Raw genomic sequence first — 24857 nt, forward strand, 5'->3', positions numbered from 1 at the left:
ATAATCCCCACGTGTTATGGGAGAGACCTGGGGCGAGGTAATTTAATCATGGGGACAGTTACCCTCATGCTATTTTTGTGATAGTGAATGAGTTCTCGCGAGATCTGGTGGTTTTATGAGGGGCTTTTCCCCGCTTCACTCTGTACTTCTCCTCGCTGCTGCCATGTGAAGAAGGACATATTTGCTTCCCCTTCTGCCATAATTGTAAGTTTCCTGAGGCCTCCCCAGCCATGCTGAACTGTGAGTCAATTAAAGCTCTTTCCTTTATAAATTACCCAGTCTCAGGTATGTCTTCCTTAACAGCATGAGAATGGACAAATACAAACACTTAAAACTAAACAATAAGAAAACAACCCAATTAAAAATGGGGCCAGGCAGGGTGGCTCATGCCTGTAATCTCAGCACTTTGGGAGGCTGAGGCAGGCGGATCACTTGAGGTCAGGAGTTCGAGACCAGCCTGGAAAACCCTGTCTCTACTAAAGATACAAAAATTAGCCGGGTGTGGTGGTGTATGCTTGTAATCCCAGCTACTCGGGCAGCTGAGGTAGCAGAATCACTTGAACCCAGGAGGCGGAGGTTGCAGTGAGCCAAGATCACGTCACTGCACTCCAGCCTGGGAGACAGAGCAAGACTCTGTCTCAATCAATCAATCAATCAATCAATGGCCTGAAACCTTAATAGACATCGCACCAAAGGCGATACGCAGATGGCAAACAAGCCTATGAAAAGATGCTCCATATCATATATCATCCAGGAAATGTAAATTAAAACAATGAGATAACACTCCACACCTATTAGAACGGCCCAGATCCAGAACACTGACAACAGTGCATGCTGGCAGGGATGTGGAGCAGCAGGAACCCTCATTCATTGCTGGTGGGAATGCAAACTGGTACAGCCACTTTGGAAGACAGTTTGGCAGCTTCCTACAAAATTAAATAAACTCTTTCCATATGATCCAGCAATCACACCCCTTGGTATTTACCCAAAGGAAATGAAAACTATGTCTACACAAAAACCTGCACATGGATATTCACCACAGCTTTATTTAGAATTGCCAAAACTTGGAAGCAACCAAGATGTCCTGCAGTGGGTGAATAAACTGTGGTACATCCAGACAATGGAATATTATCCAGCACTAAAAAGAAATGAGTTATCAAGCCATGAAAAGACATGGAGGAAACTTAAATGTATATTACTAAGGGAAAGAAGCCAATCTGAAAAAGCTACATACTGTATGCTCCAAAAAATAAGAGTCTTCAAAAAAAAGAAAAAGTACATGGGGTAGGAGAGCAGATGCTCTGGAGAGCAGAGCCACAGTCCCCAAACTGTGTTCCATGAAACACTAGCTGTGTGATGCTAACAAGCATTTCCCAGAAAAAGGCTCCAAGGACAAATAAATATATGAAGCCAGGCATACTAAATCCCCCTATACCAGATTCATAGCACAAATAAATATATTCTGAAAAGTCAACAGCCACCAGCACCCTCCTTTTGGCCAAGTGTGGTGACTCATGCCTGTAATCCCAGCACTTTGGGAGGCTGAGGCAGGCGAATCACTTGAGGTCACAAGTTCTAGACCAGCCTGGCCAACATGGTGAAATCCTGTTTCTACTAAAAATATAATAATTAGTCAGATGTGGTGGCACAGGCCTGTAGTCCCAGCTACTCGGAAGGCTGAAGCAGGAGCATCGCTTGAGCCGGGGAGGTGGAGGATGGAGTGAGCTGAGATTGTGCTACTGCACTCCAGCCTGGGCAACAGAAGGAGATTCCGTCTCAATCAATCAATCAATCAATGAAATCATTGTGATGAATATTTTAATTATGCTTTTTTCAAGACATTTATTACCTACTTTAAAAACAGGTGGGAAATAGTAAGGAATATAATACTATAAATGTATCACATTGGGAACAGCCCTAATTTTAGAGTTTAAAGCGTACTGGTGTTTAAGTCCTGCTTCTGTCATTCGACCTTTGAGTTCCAGGCCCAATTCCATCATTCGACCTTAAGTTTCCTTATCAATACAATAACAGATTTTCCCTAAGTTACAGTTTTATGATGGAAATCCCAGATCATTTGCCATAGAATCTAAAAAGAGAGAAATTATCTTGAGCTCTGAGAGTTGGGGAAGGCTTCCCAGAAGAGAGAGACAAGAAGAGAGGGGGTACGGTTCATGGCAGTGAGAAAGACAGTGGGTGCCTTATTCCCTGTGAGTCAGGCACAGCTCTAACATACTTCACAAGCACCAACTTTTGTAATCCTTACAACAACCTGTGAAAGGAAAATAAATCTTGGGGCCCCCAAATCACTAAGCTGAAGGGAAAAGTCAAGCTGGGAACTGCTTAGGGCCAACCTGCCTCCCATTCTATTCTAAGTCACCCCTCTGCTCACTGAGATAAATGTATATCTGATGGCCTCATTTGAAGAGGCTAATCAGAAACTCAAAAAAATGCAACCATTTATCTTTTATCTACCTATGGCCTGGAAGCCCCTTCTCCACTTTGAGTTGTCCTGCCTTCGCCTCAAGTTGTCCCACCTTTCTGAACTGAACCAATGTACATCTTACATATATTGATTGATGTCTCATGTCTCCCTAAAATGGATAAAACCAAGTTGTGCCCCGACCACCTTGGGTACATGTCGTCAGGACCTCCTGAGGCTGTGTTACGGGTGCGTCCTCAGCTTGGCAAATAAACTTTCTAAATTCACTGAGACTGGCCGGGCACGGTGGCTCACGCCTGTAATCCCAACTCTTTGGGAGGTCAAGATAGGTGGACCACTTGAGGTCAGGAGTTCGAGATCAGCCTGGCCAACATGGTGAAACTCCTTCTCTACTAAAAATACAAAAAAAGTAGAATGGCATGGCAGCGTGCTCCTGTAATCCCAGCTATTCAGGAGGCAGAGGCACAAGAATCACTTGAATCTGGGAGGCAGAGGTCGCAGTGAGCCGAAATCACGCCACTGCACTCCAGCCTGGATGACAGAGTGAGACTCCTTCTCAAAAAAATAAATAAATAAAAAGTAAAAATACATAAATAAATTAATTAACTGAGACCTGTCTCAGATTTTCTGGGTTCACAAACCCAGGGCATAGGTACTATTTGGTTTTTTTTAGACAGAGTCTTGCTCTGTCGCCCAGGCTGGAGTGCAGTGGCACAGTCTCTGCTCACCGCAAGTTCTGCCTCCCGGACTCATGCTATTCTCCTGCCTCAGCCTCCAGAGTAGCTGGGACTACAGGCACCCGCCATCACGCTCAGCTAATTTTTTGTATTTTTAGTAGAGATGGGGTTTCACCGTGTTAGCCAGGATGGTCTCGATCTCCTGATCTCATGATCCACCCACCTCGGCCTCCCAAAGTGCTGGGATTACAGGCGTGAACCACCGCGCCCGGCCTCAGCATAGGTACTATTTTTATCACCATTTTATAGATGAGAAAACTGAGGCATTAAGCGGTTAAGTTACCTGCCTAGAGCCACACAGCTAATAAATGACAGACTAGAATCTGAACCCCAAAAATCTACCTTCAGAGTCCATGTTCTGAAATATAAAACCAGGGAAGCGATGCGTTACCATTGTCACAGAGCTAGGGAAACTGAGGCCTATGTGGAAAGAGAACCACTAGGCCAGTGCATCTCAGGCTGTAGAGTGCACGAGTCTCTTGGGGATCTGGTTAAAATGCAAGCTCCAATTAGACTCTGGGGTGAGGCCTGAGACTCTGCATTTCTTTGAGGTTCCCAGGGGATGCTGATGCCCCTGGTCCTAGGACCACTCTTTGAGTCTGCAAACCACCAGAGCATGGTGGTTAAGAATCTGGGCTTGGAGGTCAGACAGGCTTAGGATGAAATCCTAGCTCTTCTCATTTCTTACCGCCTGGCCCTGTGCAATGGTCCACACTTCCTGGATAGGTAATCGAAGCTGACAGCAGGATATTCCCAGTTCTCCTCTCCAAGAGGAGAGCTGGGGGAGCTTTGGTCAGGAGCGCCCAGCCTCTGGGTCCCAAAGCAGCTTAGTGGGTGCTGGGAACCCACAAGCACCCCTAGAAAGCTTCCAACCCAACAATGGTGAATTCTAAGTAGCCACAAAACCCAGCTAGGAAAGAAACAAATAACAGACATTAAAAAGAAACTAGAAACAGTTCATTGTAACTAGACACTAAGTAATATGTTTTTATATATTTCTTCAATCTTACTCTGATGGTATTTATTCTTAATGTATTCATACATAGAAATTGTGGCGTTTAACTCACAACTATATGCCTATAAAAGAATCATTTAATTCTGAGCCATTTTATTGCTAAGGCAGAAGCACTTTCCAACGGGTCGTCTTTCACTCTCTGGAGATCGTGTCTGGCAGATCCAACCACAGTAGCCGAAGGTAAATTTATGAAGGATCCTCTTCTGTCACTAGGAGCTGTCTCACCTGATATTTTCATACCTATTTTAAGGAAGAGAGGGAAACGTGATATGGCCAATTCCCTGGTATGTAGCTGCACTGCCACTGAAAAGGCAAATCGGTAGGAATAAACCAAATGTTCAATGACATGATTTTGGCAGCTTCCTCCTTTAAAACCGTAAGAATGGTGAGACCTCCCTCAGTGGCTCATTTTGCCCCAAACCCCCTGTCCAGAATGTTCTTTCCCATGTCCTCTGGCCTCCCACTCTCATGTCCCTAAGGTCTCTGCCCAAATGTCACCGAGCTGGAAAGAGCTTCCCTGACCAGCATTCCACTTTAATTTTCTGTCCTGATTTATTCCTTTTCATAGTGCTTTTTACCAATGGACACAGTTCATCGTGTCTACACTCCATCTCCCCACTAGAAGGTAAGCTCCCCAAGTATAGGACCTTTGTCCATTTGTCCCCACTGTGTCCCAGGGCTGGAATAGGGTCCAACCCACTGGTGGTGGTGGCAGGGGGTGCTCATACAGGTTTGTCAAATGAAGGGATGACGGTGTGATTGAGCAGAAAAGCAATGATGAATTTCAAGGTCAGTAATTTCAAAGTCAGTAAGTCAAAGTCTATGAGGCACTTAGCAAAGGATCTCCGGGTGCTTGCAAGACAGTGCTCCCAGGGGAACTTTGGGGAAAAGTTCCTGTTATAGAACAGTTGGCTCCTGTTCCTGAACTTGGTGCCCAGCCCATCTTCTACGGCTGCCAACACCTGTAGCTCCTGAGGCCCGGCTCACTGGGACCAGTCTCTCTCCAGGCAGACACGCCGGGCATCAGGGAGCCTGGGTCAGAGTTCCTCCTGTCCGTCCAAGGCCTCTAGCCTGCTTTGTCCTCACTCCCCCAACCCCCTTAGCTGGCTCCTGGCTTGGCCTGTGGCCGCAATCCTGGCTGTCATCAGAATGGCCCCTGTGCTGTGAAGAGGACCCAGAGGTGTTTAAAATGCTCCAACACAATTCCGGCACACAGCCAGGGTAAGGTGCCACCAGCTCCTTGTCTGTCCAACATGTGAGAGCAGATCCTACAGCTGCTGGCAGCCTTGCCACAGAGGACGCAGGACCCTCACCTGGGCCACCAGCAGCATCTGGGTCCCCGTGATCCCTAGGCGTTGCAGCCCTGTTTCTTCTTTGGCCTGCTTGCTGGATCCTGTTTGCCTGACTGAGCTGTCCCCTTGATCACAGCCACCCCCTACTCAGGGCAATTGGTGGTTTGAAACAAAGTCTCAAACGCTACATCATACTTTTCAAAATCTAGGACCCTTCCCCCAAACTCCCTACTAGTAACCCAGCATCACCTGCCAGGCCCACTGAGATACATTATTTCCTTTGATTTATTTCCTCTCCTTCATTGCCACTCCAGTCTCTCTCATGCCGATTTTAAAATCTAAAAAAATTCCAGGGGCCTGTATGGCTGCGGGAGGCACCGAGGGGAAGGGTCTGACTCAGAAATGGCAGCCTCTATGTTCTACAGCCGGCTGTTGGCTACAGCCGGAGCCACCTGCCCCGGATGGCCCTGCCCCGGATGGCCCTGTGGGCCACTGCTCAAGCTCTAGGAGGTTCTGGATTGTTGAATAACCATGGACTCCAAGTACAGCAGCAACAGCACAGGAATCTCTCACTACATGAATACATGAGTGTGGAATTATTGCAAGAAGCTGGCATCTCTGTTCCCAAAGGATATGTGTGGCAAAGTCACCAGATGAAGCTTATGCAATTGCCAAAAAAGTAGGTACAGAAGAAAGAACGAACATGTGCAGGATAAACTGTAACTATGAGTATTGCTGGCAAGTTCTCTGGGACTCACAAGTAGTAAGAAGCAGGTTCAAAAGATGTTGAGATGAAGGCGCAGGTTTTAGCGGATGGTACAGTAAAAGGAACATTTGAAAGTGGCCTCAAAGGAGGAGTGAAGACAGTTTTCTCTCCAGAAGAAGCAAAAGATGTTTCCTCACAAATGATTGGGAAAAAGTTGTTTACCAAGCAAATGGGAGAAAAGGGCGGAATATGCAATCAAGGATTGGAACGAAAATACCCCAGGGGAGAAGACTACTTTGCAATAGTGACGGAAAGGTCATTTCAAGGTCCTGTATTAACAGGAAGTTCATATGGTGATGTCAACATTGCAGATGTTGCTGCTGAGACTCCTGATGCAATTAAAGAACCTGTTGATATTGTAGAAGGCATCAAAAAGGAACAAGCTCTCCGGCTTGAACAGAAGATGGGATTTCCACCTAATATTGTGGATTCTGCAGCAGAAAACACGGTCAAGCTTTACAGCCTTTTTCTGAAATATGATGCAACCATGATAAGAAATAAATCCAACGGTGGAAGATTCAGATGGAGCTGTGCTGTGATGGATGCAAAGATCAATTTTGACTCTAAGTCAGCCTATCACCAAAAGAAAATCTTTGATTTATAGTACTGAACCCAGGAAGATGAAAGTGACAAAGATGCTGCTAAGGCAGATCTCAACTACACTGACCTCAGTGGAAATCTAGACTGTCTAGCAAATGGTGCTGGTTTAGTCATGGCCACAATGGATATAATAAAACTTCAGGGGCCGGGCATGATGGCTCATGTCTGTAATCCCAGCACTTTGGGAGGCCAAAGTGGGCACATCATCTGAGGTCAGGTGGTCGAGAACCGCCTGGCCAACATGGTGAAACCCATCTCTACTAAAAATACAAAAATTAGCCAGGTGTGATGGCGGGCACCTGTAATCCCAGCTACTCAGGAGGCTGAGGCAGCAGAATCGCTTGAACCTGGGAGGCGGAGGTTGCAGTGAGCTGAGATGGTGCCACTGCACTCCAGCCTGGGCAACAAGAGCAAAACTCCATCTCAAAAAAAAAAAAAAAAAAAAAAAAGTTTGGGGAGGGACTCCAGCCAACTTCCTTGATGTTGGTGGTGGTGCCACAGTCCATCAGGTAACAGAAGCATTTAAGCATATCACTTCAGATAAAAAGGTACTGGCTATTCTGGTTAACACTTTTGGAGGAATCATGCACTGTGGTGTTTTTGCACAGGGTATAGTCACGGCAGTAAAAGATGTGGAAATTAAAATACCTGTTGTGGGGGTTACAAGGTACATGAGTTGACGATGCTAAGGCACTGAGAGTGGACAGTGGGCTTAAAATTCTTGCTTGTGACGACTTGGAGGAAGCTGTTAGAATGGTCAGAAGGCTCTCTGAAACTGTGACCTTAGCCAAGCAAGCCCATGTGGATGTGAAATTTCAGCCAATATGATCTAAAAACCCAGAGGATGGCTGAAGGTGTTAAATGTGCTATAATCATTAAGAATACTATGTTCTGTGTTATTGTTCTTTTTAGTATGTGGAGATTGTAATTGCCATGTAGGTATACAAACTTTTAAAAGCATTTGGTTTGCATTTAATTCTACTATTTAGAGAACAGACTGTTTGTATAAAGAACCTAGAATGCAGGTATCTAATTTCTTTTGTTGCAGCCAGTCTTATTTGCTTCTTCTACAAAATGTAACTTGCAATATGTCTGTTATTATTGTTGGATACAAAGTTCTTCATTGATAAGGGTCCTACAAATAAAATAAATTTTAAAAAATTCTAGGATTTACCACCAGCTCTGCACTAAGCACTAGGACAAGCACTTTACAAATATTTTATATAAGACTTGTAACAACCCCATAAAGTAGATACTATTATTCTCATTTTACACATAAAGAGGCAGGATCAGAGAGGTTAAGTGCCTTGCCCAAGGTCACACAGCATGTTCTTCTCTGCCATGAAACTTCCCTAATTCTTCCATCACTTTCAAAAAAACATATCTCTAACAATTTCCCAAGTTCATCTTGTGCTCTCCTTTGCCACAGCCACCTTGCTGGAAGCCTTAACACCTGCCACTCAGTCCCGGGCACCTGGCCAGTCTCATCGCTTCAATTCATTCTTTATGTAGCTCTAAGGCAAATATTTAATTTAGTTTGCTTCATGGTCAAGCAGGTAGCATGGCCTGTGCTGCACTAAATGTCAACCCTTCAACTTAGGATTTAACAAGGGATGCCCCAATAGAGGTGGGGACGGTTGCTTCGTCTTCAAGTCCTTCCTCCACTGTAGGGGGTCCTCTCACCCATGCTCTGCCTCCTGGAATACTCTGTGTCCAGCAGCACTCTGGGAGGTTGGAAGAGAAGCAGACTGGGGGAGCCACACAGCCCCGTAGCTGTGAATGAGAGGATGTTTGGGTGACGGGGACTGGTCACAAGCTGGAGATGTTGAAAGAGCAGGAGAGTCAGCACCATGGACCTGACACCTGGTGGATCCTGACACCTGCTGAGCTCCCTGGAAGCCTTCCATGAAGAACACCCTCCGACCACAGGCACAGCGTGCTCTCTGCTAGCTCAACTTCTGTGCATCCTTCACACTGTATCACCTTATATAATCTTCTCCCACTGCTTGTTCAGGCGAAGTTATTTCAGTGACTCATCTTTTCTTCTCCCAAGATAAACTGTAAATTCCTAGGTCTCATTTTCTTTTGACCTCAATACAGTATCCTGAGCCCAGCAGGACTGGAGGAAAGCTGGCGTGATGTGTGACTTCACCTGCCTTTGATCAGCGTGAGACTCGGGGAAGTCACCTCCCCTCCTGGCCCTTCCTTTCCTTCTTATAAACATCAACTCCCTCATCCCCATTCACCAAGAAAAATGCCTTTTTGCTCAATATAGTTTGTATTTATTTTCTCAGCTTTATAATCTTCTTGTAAAGACAAGGGCTGGACTTGATCGTTCCTACCAAAGCAAATGGAATTCTTTTTAAACGATTTACAATAAAATCTGACCCAGGGCCAATGGCATGGACACCCCCTTCAAATGAATTGGAGGAAATGGAACAAAGCTCAGAGAGAGAGGTGCGTCTCATTTAAGTGCCTTCCACGAGGCACTTGTGTTCACTGACATTAATGGACTCCAGCAGTTCGCAGGGCACTTGCTGGGTGGTGTGGGGAACAGAAGGAAGTTTAAAATAGACAGGTTCTGCCATCGAGGAACTTACTCTCTAGCTGGGGACACAAAACCTGCACACATTTAAGGTCAAGGATATGTCACAATGAGACTAAGGAGTCCATAAAACTGAAGAAATCTCTGAGTTTAATGAATCTAGGAAGGCTTCCTGGAAGAGGTGACATGTGAGATATGAGGGGTGGAGACAGCTGGTAAGTACTGGTGAATCCATGAAACAAAAAATCAATAACCCTCCAATGGGGACAATTTTAAGAAAAACAAAAAGGTTCCCTCTTTTCTTTTCCCTTTTTCCTTGCTTCTGAATTTCAAAGGAATAGATGCTCACGGGTATAAATTTATAAAACGGAGGAAAAAAGAAAATGAACATCACTTAGAATCGCATAATTAAAAGATAACTATTAGAATTTCAGTGTATTTGTTCTAGTTTTTGTGTCCATGTTTATGTATATTTTTAAATATATATGCATAAAATAGGGATCCTACAGGATAGTGTTAAAACTTAATTTCTTCTTATGTTGTGAGCACTTACTTTCTTACTGAAGATTTTTTGGCCAGGCATGGTGGCTCATGCCTGTAATTCCAACACTTTGGGAGGCCAAGGTAGGCGGATCAGGAGGTCAGGAGTTCAAGACTAGCGTGGCCAACATGGCAAAACCCTGTCTCTACTAAAAATACACAAAAAAATTAGCCAGACATGGTGGCGGGCGCCTATAATCCCAGCTACTCAGGAGGCTGAGGCAGGAGAATCGCTTGAACCCAGGAGGCAGAGGTTGCAATGAGCCGAGATCGTGCCATTGCACTCCAGCCTAGGTGACAAGAGCAAGACTCTGTCTCACAAAAAAAAAAAAAAGAAAGAAAATATTTCAAAACTTAATTTTAATGGCTACTTATTATTTCATCTTTTGACTGGATCCTGATTTATTTAATCGCTCTCTGTTGTTTCCAGTTTTTCATTATTCTGAGTGACGCAGCAATTTGCCTTTGGTAATTAAAGCCAGGAATCATACAGGCAGAGCCTAGTTTTGTTTTATTGGTGATAAGGAAATCAAACAGCACCACGTGGCTGCAGGACTGGTGTGCAGCAGAGGGGCACATCTGCAGGGCCCGGGACCTATATCTCGTCTGGGAAAGATTCAGGATTGAAGAGATCAAGAGGAAATGCTGATGAAAATGAATTTGGGGAAGGAGGCAGGATTTGAGTTTCCAAACAGATCTTACTGGGAGTAGAATTAAACAGCAGCTGAATTCTCCCTGGGGAGACAGTGTGGGTGAGACTTGCCTGAAGTAACAGACAAATCAGTAGCTGTCAGTGGCCTGACCTTTTGGAGCTGTGGAGCTTCCGAGATGCTCACCCGTTTCCGGCCAATCTTGGTTAATCTGATTGCCACCTTAATTGAGGATGGGGATTTAAAAGGAGAGAAACGTGTCTGATTGATTTAATGTCAGGGCTTCAATTCTTCATGAACTACAGGCTTCTTTGGGCTTCGATGTGCTCTTCAAGCAAAGAATAGATGAAAATAAACAGAATGTTTTTCCATTCTCTGTCTCTCGGGACCACTAACAGCAGGAAAATTTTATGCCAACCATTTTGGGGAAATAGAAAGCCTGGTTTCAAATCCAGTTCCAGCTTTGGCAAGCTGTACAATCTTGTGTGCCTTGGTCTACTTCTCTGCAAAATGGGAGGAAGGGAATCTACTTAATAGGGTTGTGGTAAAGACTAGATAAGTGAACACAGTAAAGTTCTTACAACTATTCCTGGCACACAGTAAGAACTCAGTAATTGTTAGCTTTCCTCCTCATCATCATCAGTATTACTATGATAATTATTATTAAAATCTTTTTCCCAACTTAGGAGAAAAAAGGCAGAGTAGAAAAAATGGAATGTTGGAGCAACGATAGCCCTTAATGTCCTTTATCTTTATTTTATTCTTGGATGTGAAATACCAATCACGATTAAGACATCTAAATCCAAGGCCAGGCATGGTGGCTCACACCTGTAATCGCAATACTTTGGGAGGTCAAGGTGGCAGGATCACTTGAGCCCAGGAGTTTGAGACCAGACAGGGCAACAAAGTGAGACCTCATCTCTAAAAATAAAAATAAAATCAGCCAGGCATGGTGGCGCACGCCTGTAGTCCCAGCTACTTGGGAGGCTGAGGTGGGAGGATTGCTTGAGACTAGGAGGTCAAGGCTGCAGTGAGCCGTGAATACCACTGCACTGCATACCACTATACTCTAGCCTGAGTGACAGAATGAGGCCCCGCCCAAGGACAAAGCTCCATGAGGAAACACAAGTGAAAGGGTGTCATGATGACCATGAGCAACAGCTAACGTGTTTCAAGCTTGTCTGTTCCAGGCATTATGCATTCTTTCATTTCAATCTTTATAAAAAGCCTATGAGGTTGACACAGTTATCCTTGTTTTACAGATAGCACTAAACCTAGGTTCTTATCTAATATGTTGACTTGTAAAATTAAAGAACTGAGGTCTCTGCCTGCAAATACCTTGTATTGTTGGTAGGTAAAAAATAGAATTGAAAATACATTCACCAGGAACATGGAACATATAATCAGGATCATACAAATTAACTGTTACACACACACAGAGCAGGGTTGCTGAGGAAACTAGAGATGGGATAGAAGGTGTCAAAGGAGACTAATTTTGAACATTATTTAAAAGAGAAGGATTCCATTGTTTGGTGAGAAAGAGGATTTTCCATGTCAGAAAGGGTGAAAAGAAAACAGACATTTCCTGACTGCCTATTATTTTAACTGCCTAACTTAAGCACCTTGTTAAAAAAAATAAAATCCCATGAGGTTAGTATTGTCAGTCTTCAGAAGAGAAAACCAGGGCTCAGAGAGGTTGTCTAATTTGCCCACGATCACACTGGAAGTGAGGAACAGAGTCAGGAACACAGCCAGGGAGGCCCTCTGACTTCGGAGCTGTGGGAGATTTGAACTAAGAGTAAATATTCCAGGTGGGGATATGAAGAAAATGTGCTCAAGTAGGAAAGGACAATTTCCAGGACAGATTATTCTCGAAAAGTCACGTGTAACTGATGAAATCTGGGCTCTGTGGATGGTACCACCATCAAGTTCCTGGTGTGGATAGTGAACTATAGTTATGCAGATGTTCACACTGCAGGAGGCTGGGTGAAGGGTACACAGGACCTCTCTGCGTTTTTTTGTAACTGCCCATGAATCCATATTTCAAAATAAAAATTTTTTAAAAAGTTGGCAGATAGGCCAGGCATGGTGGCTCATGCCTCTAAAACAGCACTTTAGGAGGTAGAGACAGGAGGATCACTTGAGGTCAGGAGTTCGAGACCAGCCTGGCCAACATGGTAAAACCCCATCTCTATTAAAAATACAAAAATTAGCCTAATGTGGCACATGCACCTGTAGTCCCAGCTACTCAGGAGGCTGAGGCAGGAGAATCACTTGAACCTGGGAGATGGAGGTTGCAGTGAGCCGAGATCGCGCCATGGTACTCCAGCCTGGGTGACACAGAAAGACTCTGTCTCAAAAAAAAAGTTGGCACATAGCGAAGGCAAAGATGCTTCTTTCTTTCCTTCTTTCTTTCTTTCTTTTTCTTTTTTTTTTTTTTTTCAGATGGAGTCTCACTCTGTCACCCAGACTGGAGTGCAGTGGCATGAACTTGGCTCACTGCAACCTCTGCCCCCCGGGTTCAAGCAATTCTCCTGTCTCAGCTTCCTGAGTAGCTGGGATTACAGGCATACACCACCATGCCTGGCTAACTTTTGTATTTTAGTAGAGCTGGGATTTCGCCATGTTGGTCAGGCTGGTCTCGAACTCCTGACCTCAAGTGATCCACCCTCCTCGGCCTCCCAAAGTGCTGGGTTTACAGGCGAGAGCCACTGTGCTCAACCAAAGATGCTTCCTTTGAGTAGAGGTAGTAACTGGCGGAGGATTCTGGCTCAGAAACCTGATGAGCCATGGGAGCACAAGAGCATCCCAACATCATGCCAGAGCCTCTCCTGCCACCCCCTAGAGCGACCAACCAGCCCCACACCAGGTTGGTCACAAATGGAGGGAGAATAAGATTTGCTGACTCATATATTGAGTATCCATTATGGGTCCCCCCACTGTGCCAAGAGCTACCTGGCGATATGAGACACTGCCAAGACAGGACTGGTTTGGAGGCTCTTACAGTCTAGTTGGAGACAAAAGGCACAATCAAGACCGAGGCAGGTGGATTACTTGAGCTTAGGAGTCTGAGACCAGCTTGGGAAACATGGCGAAACTCCATCTCTACAAAAAGGACAAAAATTAGCCAGGCATGGTGGCATATACCTGTAGTCCAGCTATTTGGGAGGCAGAGGTGGGAGCATCACTTGAGCCTGGGAGGTGGAGGTTGCAGTGAGCTGAGATTGCACCACTGCACTCCAGACTGGGAAACAGAGCGAGACTCTGTCTAAAAATAAAGCATTAAATAGCTTAAATAATATACACAGTTTTGTATTTTATAGCATAAGGAGAACATGCCTTGGAATTCAGCAAAACTGGGACCATGAGCTATGTGACCTCAGGCAGGTGTGCCACACCCTCTGTGGGTTTCCTTGTCTGTGGGAGGTGAGCAAAACACCGAATATGTGCTGGGATACACTGGGCTCTGTAGTTGGCAGCTCCCTAGTCCTCGTCATTCTATTTCTTAAGTGTTTATCCTGGTGTTGAATTGTCATCATAATTATCATTTTGAATGTGTGCTTCAAATTCCAGTGAGAAGATCCACAATAATGCGTCAAATCTTTTCCATATTGTTTGACGTATATCTTGTTTACACTTTCATGCTATTTAAAACAATGCTGGAAAGAGTATGTAGACATTATAGCTGTTTCCATTTTGTGGATTATTTCCTTAGACTGGATTTCCAGCAATGGAGTCAAAAGGTACGCATATTTTTAAGACTCAAGAATTTCAATGGTCTCTTCGGGAGCAGGAAAGGCCTGAGAATAGCTAGAGGGGAGATTCCAAGCAGCAGTCCTGTGGGCCCTAAGGCCGCAAGAAGCTCTGGCTGCCCAGGTGAAGAACTTGGTGGCATTCTGCAGCTGAGGGGTGTCATTTGAGGTCTTTCTGAAGAGGAGGTACTGGAGGATGAGAATGGTGTATTAGGAAGGGTAGCCATGGGTCTGGCTATGGTTGAATTTCAGTTTAAAGAGCTCAGAAGAAGGGAGAACATCTTCTCCTTGACTCCTTATGCAGAAGTCAAGGCACAAGAAAATAAGGATGCCGGGTGCAGGGACTCACGCCTGTAATCCTAGCACTTTGGGAGGCTGAGGTGGGAGGATCGCTTGGGCCCAGGAGTTCAAGACCAGTCCAGGCAACATAGCAAAATTGCGTCTCTACCAAAAAATGCAAAAATTAGCCCAGTGCAGTGGCATGTGCCTGTAATTCCAGCTATTCAGAAGGCTGAGGTGGGAGAATCACTTGAACTCGGGAAGCGGAGGTTACAGTGAGCCGAGATCACACCACTGCACTCCAGCCTGGGTGTCAGAGCAAAACCTGTCTCAAAAAAAAATAAAGATAAGAAGAGAAAATAAGGGCCAGAGCCTGGGTGGTGGGGAAAAGAGAACAGAAAGGAAGGGCCAGATGGCCCAAGCACTGAGTAACAGCCACCCACATCCACAACTGCCAGCACCCAGAGGGAGAAGCTGAGCGCCTGGAACTGATGACGAAAGCGGGGACCCCACCCCCGGAGCTTCATAGCCACACTGGCAATGCAAACTGGATTAGAAACTCATCCCACCACTAAGGAAGGTTGGCACCAATAAAACCACACCACCAGGGTGATGTGCGAGGTTTGATACCAGCCATAAGAAACAAGAGGAACTGGGGCCAGAGTCTGAAGACTGCCCAGTAAAACAGATACATTGAAAAGCTGATGAAAACTCTGGGGTGAAAGCCACAGGCAAGAGCCTTCCAGAACCAGCATCTATTTCTCTCACACCTGCTAATCACAGGCACAGGACACACTTCACCAGGATGTTTGTAAACAAAGGAACTCTGAGGGGAGCTAAGCCAGCTGGCTGAAAGGTATCGATTAAGTAAGTACAAACCTCCATGACATAATTTGGAAGACAACAAAATAATTTCAGCAATAAAGAAGACATAATTTAGGCAACCACATGGAAAAATTCCTCGGCTAGAGCATTTAATGAGAAAGATATATACTCAACTGCATCCAAAGTAGGACCAAAACTATGAAAGTTACGATTACACTGGGACAAGGGATGTGCAGAAAAGAAAAGAGCTTGGTTGGCCGGCCTGGCCAACATAGTGAAACCCCGTCTCTACTAAAAATACAAAAAAATAGTGAGGTGTGGTTGCATGCACCTGTAATCCCAGCTACTCAGGAGGCTGAGGCAAGAGAATCGCTTGAACCCAGGAGGCGGACGTTGCAGTGGGCCGAGATCGCGCCACTGCACTCCAGCCTGGGGGACAGAGCGAGACTGTCTCAGAAACAAAAAAAAAAAAAAAAAAAAAGAAAGAAAGAAAAAAAAAGCTTGGCCTGTGGAGGATTAAACAACAGTGAATTTTCTCCTTTGTTTTCATTTCCATTAACACGTGTGGATCTCTGCCTTAATCCGAATGGATATCTTCACCCTTCCAATGTTGTGTGTGTGCCTTCACAGCTCGTCAGATGAGCAGATGAACAGAGTCTGTCCCTCTGAGCCTCTGTGCCCTCCATCTCTTCCCACGTCCACTCCACCTTTCTCCCTTCCTCAGCTCTTCACTGACAGTGGCCCACTCCTGCCAAATATCTCCCACTCCTGGCTGCTGGAGGGACATTTCAAATGGAAAGGCTGTCACTTGCTGTTCACTGCTTTCCTCCTTCATTTTCTTTTTCTTTTTTTTTTGAGATGGAGTCTCGCTCTGTCGCCCAAACTGGAGTGCAGTGGCCGGATCTTGGCTCACTGCAAGCTCCGCTTTTCAGGTTCACGCCATTCTCCTGCCTCAGCCTCCCGAGTAGCTGGGACTATAGGCGCCCGCCACCTCGCCCGGCTAGTTTTTTGTATTTTTTAGTAGAGACGGGGTTTCACTGGGTTAGCCAGGATGGTCTCGATCTCCTGACCTTGTGATCCGCCCGTCTCGGCCTCCCAAAAGTGCTGGGATTACAGGCTTGAGCCACCGCACCTGGCTCCTCCTTCATTGTCTTATCAGCCATCACCAGCTTCTCCAGAGTGGAATTTTAAAATCATCAGAAGCTGGCTGGATGCGGTAGCTCACGCCTGTAATCCCAGCACTTTGGGAGACTGAGGCAGATGGATCACTTGAGGCCAGGAGTTCGAGACTAGCCTGGCCAACATGGTGAAACCCCCATCTCTACTAAAAATATAAATATTAGCCGGGCATGGTGGCGCGTGCCCGTAATCCCAGCTACTCAGGAGGTTGAGGTAGGAGAATTGCTTGAACCCGGGAGGAACAGGTTGCAGTGAGCCAAGATTGCACCACTGCAGTCCAGCCCGGGTGACAGAGCAAGCCTCCGTCTCAAAATAAATAAATAAATAAATAAATAAATAAATAAATAAATAAATAAAATCATTAGAAGCCCCCAATAATCGCAGGGAAAATATTGTGTATGAGGTAGGAGGCGGGACTTGACTCTGGTGGGGGGACTTGAATACCGGACTAAACTGAGGACTAGCTAAAACAAGGCAGAAGTATCTTTTCATAAGCCACACCCACCAGTGTGCCATGTCAGTTTACTACTGCCATGGCAACAGCCAGGAGTCACTGTCCCTTTCCACAGCAATGACCTCATGAATCAAAAGTTACTACCCCTTCCCTAGAGATTTCTGCACATACTGCCCCTTAATCTGCATATAATTAAAAGTAGGTATAAATACCGCTGTGAAACTGCCCTGAGCTGCTATTCTCAGACAGACTGTCTACGCGGTAGCCCTGCCCTGCAGGAGCAGTCATGGAGCTGGAACACCACTGGAGCTGTAATGCTGCCACTTCAATAAAGCTGTTTTCTTCTACTCTATCACTAGCTCGCCCCTGAATTCTTTCCTTGGCAAAGCCAAGAACCCTCACAGACTAAGCCTCACTTTGGGGCTTGCCTAGCCTACATTAGTATTGACTCTTTAATAATCTTTATTTTAGCATGGTTTGAAATCAGGAAGAGGGGAAAAAAAAGCATCAGACAAGATACATCGTGGCCACCAGAGACAAGCGATGGCTTCTCACCTCACTTTAATTGACCCTGGCTTTTCTGCTGTGCCCAAGGTCTGGCCTCCTTTGCTTACTTAGAAAGTGACTCCAGTACAGGCCAGGCACAGTGACTCACACCTGTAATTCTAACACTTTGGGAGGCCGAAGCGGGCGGATCACCTGAGGTCAGGAGTTCAAGACCAGCCTGGCCAACATGGTGACACCCCATCTCTACTAAAAATACAAAAATTAGCTGGGTGGAGTGGTGAGGCTGGGCATGGTGGCTCACCCCTAATCCCAGCACTTTAGGAGGCCGAGGCAGGCAGATCACGAGGTCAGGAGATCGAGACCATCCTGGCTAACATGGTGAAACCCTGTCTCTACTAAAAATACAAAAAATTAGCTGGACGTGTTGGGGGGGCGCCTGTAGTCCCAGCTAATTGGGAGGCTGAGGCAGGAGAATGGTGTGAACCCGGGAGGCGGAGCTTGCAGTGAGCCGAGATCATGCCACTGCACTCCAGCCAGGGCGACAGGGCGACAGAGCGAGACTCTGTCTCAACAAAAAAGAAAAAGAAAAGTGACTCTGGTACAGATCATATGGTGAATCTTTGTTTTATTCATTGCTCGACACCTAATATTCAAATGCTAGCCAACACATAGGTCCTTAAACCCAGTTATCTTATGCTTATGCCCCAGGGTAAGCGTAATGAACGAGGCTTGAGAAATGTAACTTAGAAAACGAGGCGTGGAGCCTTCCTGATCTTGCTCAAGTCTGCATTGACTCAGCTTGCAGATGCCTGCTGTCTGTGTCTGTCAGCTTCAGATTGTTATTAATGTCTCAGTATTTTTAGGGCCCATCACAGCCTGTTTGATAAAATCTAAGTTTCAGCTCCTCAGTGTGGGGAGTGGAAACAGATCAGAGTAGGACACAACTGTCAGCTTCCTTAAAAAAACTGAATAAATAACGGCTCCCCGGGTGCATCTCAGACTTACAGCTCACACACACGTCAGCCCTGACCCTGCATACACAGTCCAGGAGAACCAGGGGTGAGAGCACCACAGGAGAAAGATGGATGCTTTTCTTCCCCTTGGCTCAGAAAGCCCATGTCTGGGTATCCGCACCTGCTCGTATGCACAGAGAAGCAGGTAAGAGATGGATCTGGTGCCTTTGTTTGGAAACAACCTACAATGCTCATCAATAGAGGACTGGATAGGCCAGGTGCAGTGGCTCACACCTGTAATCCCAGCACTCTGGGGGCCGAGGTGGGTGGATCACTTAAGCCCAGGAGTTTGAGACCAGCCTGAGCAACATGGCAATATCTCCATCTCTATTTTTTTCCAAAAGAAAAAGAAATGTTTTAATATTAAAAAGAAGACAGAGGCCTGACTAAATAAGGAAGCAAACAGTTATGCAATGCACACTAGGCAGCAGCTGAACTGAATGAAGCAGAGCTCTGAGCACTGCCCCAGACAGCTCTCAAACACACTGTTAATTCAAAAGGAGGCTGCGGCTGGACGCGGTGGCTCATGCCTGTAATCCCAGCACTTTGGGAGGCCGAGGCAGGCTGATTACGAGGTCAGGACATCAAGATCATCCTGGTTAACACGGTGAAACCCCGTCTCTACTAAAAATACAAAAAATTAGCCGGGCATGGTGGTGGGCACCTGTAGTCCCAGCTACTCGGGAGGCTGAGGCAGGAGAATTGCTTGAACCCAGGAGGCGGAGGTTGCAGTGAGCTAAGATCATGCCACTGCACTCCAGCCTGGGCGACAGAGCGAGAGTCTATCTCAAAAACAAAACAAAAAAAACAAACAAAAAAACAAAAACTAAAAAGGAGGCTGTAGAACACCTATGATATGATTCCGTTTGTGTGCACCCTCACAGGCCAAACCAACGGGGTGTGTATGTAACTATGTGCGTGAAATATGCCGTTATGAACAAAGAAAGATCTGTAATAGATACACAGCACAGTGTTAACGCTGGTTACCGCGTAGAGCTGGGTGGGGGCGCCTAGGGATGGAGGGGTGAGGAATGAGTTAAACTGCACTACCCAATATGGTAGCCACTAGTCACTTGTGGCTACTTAAATTAAATAAAAAAATCCAGTTCCTCCAGCAAACTAGCCACATTTTATATGCTTACTAGCCACCTGTGGCTAATGGCTACCACACTGGACAGTGGAGACACAGAGCACTGACATCATTGCAGGAGTATTACTTATGTAATTTAAAATAAATTTCTCCCATTTTCTCTTCAGGATAAAACTCCTTACAAATCTGATGAGCAAAAGTTGTCTGTTTAAAGATTTGGAATCTTGGAGTTAAAGCATGCATGCACACACGTATACATACAGGAACTGTTTTCTAAACTTGCTCGGCTCTGTTCTTGCTGGAATTTTGAACCAAAGGAGCTGATTGAAGATCTAGAAGTCATTTTGTTTACTCACGCACACATGGCATGCAACACAAAATGCATCAAGTCCTTTAGACATAGAAGGTGAAAAGAAATAGAATGCACAAGTCCCTGTCCCCTTAGAGTGACAGCAGGAGGCCATAATGAAAGGAAGCACAAGCGTCACTGAGGTCAGACAGCCAGCGTGCTCGGACTTCCTTCAGAGGGTGGAGACGTTGTTTTGGTTTAGATGCCTCCCCATGGAGATGAAGTATCAGTAACATGTGGACAAAGACATGAAAGGAAGGCATTCCAGGCAGGGGGAACAGCATCAGTAAAAGCGTGGGGGTGCCAAGCACAAGGGAATGTTCTGAGAGATATCAGCTAGCCAGCCTGTCTAGAGTAGCACTGGTGAAGCTGGAGGTGTCAGGGAGGGGACCGATGGTGAAAGGCCCTTAAATGCCAGGCCAAGAGGGGAGAGCTGTCATTATGACTAAATAACAGCCACTATCACCTTCTATTGTGCTCTTAGAATGCATAAGGAATCTACTTCCAGTAGATAAACAAATGGAGCAAGCTCTGAACCTCCCAGGAGGCCACTAAGAATGTCTCTATCCTGGAAGAAGGGCAAGACAAGGCCCTGAACTATAAATGTCCAGCTGGAAGTGACAAACTTGGGGGCATCACACTGGGCTAGTGTGTGACATGGGGAGGTCGGGGGATATCTGGTCTCCAGCCTGCAGTGAAGTGCTAGGGAATTATAAAAGAAAGTCAGAAAGAACGCAGAGGCTTCTGACTGGCGTCCACCTGCCCCATAGCCAAGTGGTTACATGTGGGATCGGTGTAGAGGACCAGAGATGAGGTGGGTGGAACACAGGCTACATCTGCCACTCTCCCTCCCTTCATGTGGGAGGGGTTTCCAAGGAGACATTCAGAGGCAGAGGACAGCAGAGGGCTTCAGGAAGAGCCTCCCAGCACCTGCCCGTTCACACTGGGTGAGTGTGTGACACGGGTGGGCTGGGAATAGCCCAGAGCAGAGGCCATCATCACAAAAGGAGACAAGGACCCCAGGGCACTGAGTCCTGACAGCTTAGGGGAGGTGAATTTCGAGAAGAAAAAATGGCTGAGAGAGGAAGAAGCAGTGAGAACTGAGAAGCAGGTGAAGGCACAGGGCCTGGCCCTCAGGCCTGCACTGGTGACCTTCCCGAGAGGTTGTCAGTGGGGAGGTGACATTGGAATTTCAAATAGTGTGAAGTGAATAATGACTATGAAAGGGGGAAAGGTGCAATCTCAGCTTCAATGACTGCTGGCTCAAGAGCACTGTAAAATATGATATAATCAGCTGAGCATGGTGGCTGACACCTGTAATCTCAGCACTTTGAGAGGCCGAGGTAGGAGGATCGCTTGAGCACAGGAGTTTGAGATCAGCCTGGGCAACACAGTGAGATCTCATCTGAACCAAAAAAAAAAAAAAAAAAAATTGCTGGGTGTGGTGATGCACACCTGTAGTCCCAGCTGCTTGGGAGGCTGAAGCGGGAGGATCATTTGAGCCAGGGAGTTCGAGGCTGCAATGAGCTATGATTGTGCCACTGAATTCCAACTGGGGTGACAGAGCGAGACCTTGTCTCAAAATAAATAAATAAATATTATAGGAATAATTTATTTAACAACAATAACAACGGGAGCTGTTGTTGCTTTGTCTCTGAATAGATCGGGGCAGATGTGCCACCTTGGTGTGCCCCCTCACCCCGAGGTGGGAACAAATGAGGGATGCAGGCTGCTTCTAACACCAGCAGTGCAGGTCTTTGGGAACCAGTGACCCCAGGCTAGGGGTGAACTGCTAAATTGGTCCTGACACTTGGCTCCAGTTGTGTCCTTAGAATCCAAAATGTGTTTTGTAGCTTTGATGATAAAATTACTGTTAATTTATTGTTGGTATTTTATAACTTGATTGGTATTCACTTTAAAAATGTTATTTATCAGTGTAAGTAATGTATTGGTTACATTTTTGGAAGGAAGTGCTTTGTAAGCCTTTTAAGCTCCAGGAATCCCAATAAATGGGAGCAAAGGGAAAAAAGTTAATGCTTCCATATACAGCTTTCTTTAAGGTGATCTGAGCTCCTCATGGGAATTCATTCATCTGAATATCTACTATTTGGCACCTCGAGGCATTTGATTTTTTCAAGTACATGTGGACTCTGGGGGTAAGAAGCATTCCAATAAATAACTCGTACTCTCAAAGAGCTTGCATCATAGCGAGTAGAATCTATCACATGAAGACAATAGTGTTAGAAATCAGGATTTGGGCTTTACAACACATTTATGCTTTCCCCTTTCCCAAAATATGCCTAGTTTCCTATTGTGGTCAGCAGGCAGCCTATAAAAAGCAGGGTTACTCACCTTCAGCTTTCTCAATGAACACACAGCGTCAAATATAGAAACAGAGGAAGCTTTATTGTTATGGAGCCAAACTGATTGAGATCAAGTGTAAGTGCTTTAAATATACAGACGAACTCACAGATTTAAGACGCAGATTCTGAAAAGCTAAAGATCCAAGATCAATCATTCAAACACCCAAATATATCATCAGAGAGACTGTTGCAGCATGCACGCAGTGCCAGAACACAAGACAGGCACCATGCCCAGAGCCTCTGAAATGTGGAGCCAGGGCCAGGGTGGTCACGGTGCCAAAGAGAAATTTCAGAAGCAACACTTTTGAAATGCAAAACAGAATCAGAAGCAAGCACCAGAATTCTGCAAAAATGCAAAACAAGTACTAGGTTGAGCCCTACTAAAAATGCCAAGTAAGCAGCAGGCCAAGCAGAGCCAAGACCCATTTTTAATGAAGCAGCTCTAACGCACATGGGCCTTCTGGGAACACCTGCATGAGGAAGGAAGTCCCTCAAGCAGATTCTGCCCACCGCAAGAAGCCAGGAGCAGACAGTGAGAACGCAGCTGGAAAGAGACAGCTTCTGAAAAGCTCTAAATGAGGAGTGGAGAACCCTTCCTCCAATGCAGACCCTCAGGCCCCTGGAGAGGGTGACCCTGTTACTGCCACACTGTCATTAAAAGGATCGGTTGATGGTAAAATATGTATTACAAGCTCTGTAATTAACATCAGCATCAGAGCATCAGCTAACATCTATGAAGCTCTCACAATCGGTCAGGAACTGTTAGGAGATTTGAATGCATTTTTTACCTAATCCTCCCAACAACACTGAGGCGGGGTCTGTCTCCATTTTACAGATGAGGAAAATGAGGCTTAGGCCAGTTAAGTAACATTACCAAAGTCACATTAACTGCTACACGGGGTAGCTGGATTCAAACCCAGGACTGTCTGACTGCAGGGTCTTCACACTTAACCCCTGGCCTGCAAAGGACACACTGAGATTAATCCATTTCAGTGTGCGATTAGAAAAAACTATACCATTCCTAGCCAGGGAGCATAGGTCCTTACACAGAGATGTCACAAGCCAGTACATTATTAAGGAACAGGTGAATAAGGTCATTAAAGCCTCTGTGTTCTCAGGAGAATGGCATTACTGTGGGCTGTGAGGTCACAAAAGCCCCAAGGAGGAAATGGAAAAATCAATCCTTCGGCCAGGCGTGGTGGCTCACGCCTGTAATCCCAGCACTTTGGGAGGCTGAGGTGGGTGGATCACTTGAGGTCAGGAGTTCAAAACCAGCCTGGCCAACATGGTGAAACCCCATCTCTACTAAAAATACAAAAAAATTAGCCGAGGGTGGTGGGTGGGGCAGGTTGGGGGGCACCTGTAATCCCACCTACTCGGGAGGCTGAGGCAGGAGAATCACTTGAACATGGGAAGCAGAGGTTGCGTGAGCCGAGGTCGTGCCACTACATGCCAGCTTGGGCGACAGAGCAAGACTTGTCTCAAAAAGAAAAAGAAAAAAAGAAAACTCAATCCATACCCAGACCTGCTCAGCTATGTCTGTGATTGTGCTGAGACAGTGCCAGAGGCCTAGGAGAGTCAGGTTTTGTCATTGTAGGTCCCCTGAGAGTCAGCAATGCTAATGGCAGTGTCCAAAAGGCAGGTCTGACACCTAGATGGTCCTGCTGTAAAGGCCTCCACCCCCTGCCCCGCCGGCACCATCAGCCTCCCAGCTGCCAACTGGATGGACTTCCCGGGTCAGCTTCTACTGCTTGCTACTCAGCACATAAGTTGTCTTGTAGCCTGCGGCCCCAGCCTGCAGCCCCGACCAGCAGTTCTCAATGAGCCCTTTCACTGGTGCTGGGCTGCTGGTAAGAGCCCTGGTGCGGGCTGGCACAGGCCCTTGACCATCCGTCTCCTAGTATACCCACTGCCAGCACTGCAAAACAGCCCTGGGATTGTCTGCACGGATGTTTTCTTCTCTCCCAGGGTTTCCTGTTTTACTGCAATATAATTAACATGCAGTAAGATGCACACATTTAAGCATTCAGTACCTTGAGTTTTGACAACTGCTTTTACGCTTGTGTAACCATCGCCCAAACAAGAGGTGGGACATTGCTAATCCCCTCACAAAGTCCCCCTTTCCAGTCAACCCACTGGCCCAACTATCTGATTTCTATGGTCACAGATTTGTTTTTGCATGTATTCTTACATAATGATTTCTGAAACGTAATTAGAAGAGTCTAGACAGCTACCCACAAGGCCCCTGGTGATGAAGAACACTTTTAATTATATTTACGTTCTGCCATTAAAAATACATGCTCACTTCTGAGCATTAAGTTGTAGGGAAAAAAATTAAAAATTAAAAATACGCACTCACTACACGAAGTGTAGAAAATACAAAATACGTTTTAAAAGAAAGTTGAAACCATTGCATACACTGCCTATGAGGTGGCCCTGCTCCTCAAGGAATGAAAGA

At 45.9% G+C, this 24857-nt stretch overlaps 1 protein-coding gene and 1 pseudogene across 1 annotated transcript in view; one reads left to right on the plus strand and one right to left on the minus strand.

Moving 5' to 3' along the window:
* Positions 1-24857, minus strand: part of EFR3B (EFR3 homolog B) — a 114682-nt gene that overhangs the window by 64675 nt on the left and 25150 nt on the right. The window lies entirely within an intron of this gene.
* Positions 5881-7681, plus strand: LOC111554513 (annotated as a pseudogene).

The sequence above is a fragment of the Piliocolobus tephrosceles genome, chromosome 15 (genome assembly GCF_002776525.5).
Source record: "Piliocolobus tephrosceles isolate RC106 chromosome 15, ASM277652v3, whole genome shotgun sequence".
In the NCBI taxonomy this organism is placed as follows: Eukaryota; Metazoa; Chordata; class Mammalia; order Primates; family Cercopithecidae; genus Piliocolobus; species Piliocolobus tephrosceles.